This window comes from Dromiciops gliroides, unplaced genomic scaffold (assembly GCF_019393635.1).
Source record: "Dromiciops gliroides isolate mDroGli1 unplaced genomic scaffold, mDroGli1.pri manual_scaffold_19811_ctg1, whole genome shotgun sequence".
Classification (NCBI taxonomy): domain Eukaryota; kingdom Metazoa; phylum Chordata; class Mammalia; order Microbiotheria; family Microbiotheriidae; genus Dromiciops; species Dromiciops gliroides.
In genome coordinates this window covers 28101-29631 of record NW_025316805.1, presented here as the reverse complement: position 1 = coordinate 29631, position 1531 = coordinate 28101, and positions in this window count along the sequence as shown.

Below are 1531 nucleotides of genomic sequence, written 5' to 3'. Positions count from 1 at the left end.
CCCTCTAAGCATCATCCCACATATGACCTCTCTTGTGTGGCCAAACTCCTTGAAAAGGCCATTTACAGTAATCACCTCTCTCTTCATAACTCTCTACCGTCTGCCTTCTGATCTCACCATGCAACTGAAACTTCTGTCACTCATGTTGCTAACCATCTCTTAGACACCAAATCTAATGTCCTTTTCTTCATCCTCACCTTTCCTGATCCCATGACATCCTTTAACACTTTTCTCCACCCTTCCCTTCATACTTTTCTCTAAAGTTTTGTGATATTATCTCCAAGATCTCCTTTTAATCAGTCAATAAACATTTATTAAGTGCCTACTATGTGCCAGGCACCAAACTGAGTACTGGAAATACAAAGAAAGCTGAAAGACAGTACCTGCCCTGGAGCACCTCAGTTTCCTTGGCTGGATCTTCATGTAGGTCATGCTTAGTAATCATGAGTGCCCCACTGGGCTCTGTCCTGGACAGCCTTCCCTTCTATCTGCATACTATTTCACTTGGTGCTTTCATTGTTCTTCATGGATTCAATTATTATCTCTATGCAGATGATTTTCACGTCTACTTGTCCAATCCAAACCCTACTGCTGACCTCCAGTATTGCATCTCCACCTTTCCTGTCACACAAATGCAGCTGGATGTCCTGTAGCCATCTTAAATCCAACATGTCCAATGTTGGACTTTTATATCCCTCCACCCTCAACACTCCTCCCTTTCAAAATTCATTATTACCTTTGAAGGGATCAACCATCCTCCCAGTGACTCAGGCTGACGACCCAGGTGTCATCCTTCAATCTTAACTTTCTCACAACCCCCAAACCAACAGGTTGCTAAGCATGTTTCTTGATAAATAGTAAGCACTTGACCAGTACTTTTCATTCATTCATTTATTTGTCAATAAAACTACTTGTGCTTTGAACCTTGTGAGCCTGTGTGCTTGTAAGGAAAACTGATGTCGCCTGGTGGAGGTGGGAGTTGATTGTCAAATGCTGAAGTTCCCATATTACCTGGAGGGATGGGTTGGGGGGATACAAGGTCAGAAACATGAAAGGTCTTTGAAAGTATCTATACCCTTCAATACAGGAGGGAGCCACTAACCAAGGGTCATTCTCCTCTGTGCCCATTTGGTAATGGGGTAAACCCATCAGAGACTCAAGTTTCCACTTCCACATCTGCATGGCAGATCAAGAGAGTGATGTCTCCTATAGGGCACATAGTTGTGAGTGACTGAGACAACGTATGTAGGTCTTCCACTGTTAGTGTGTGTATGTGTGTGTGTGTGTGTGTGCTTGGGTATATGGGAGGGTATGTGTGAGCATGGGGGGCTTTGTACTGGAGAGAGGAGGAGGGAAGTGGGAGAGTCCAGTCCAGCAGAGACAGCTCCCTCCTTTCCTTTCTCTCTCCTCCTACACACTTTCATCCCTCTGCTTCAGAACCTCAACATACTCCCTGTGCTCCTGGTGGAGACCCTAGATGTTGGCAGAGTCTCATCTCTCTCCTTAGCCTTTACCAGTAAGTAAGTAAGGG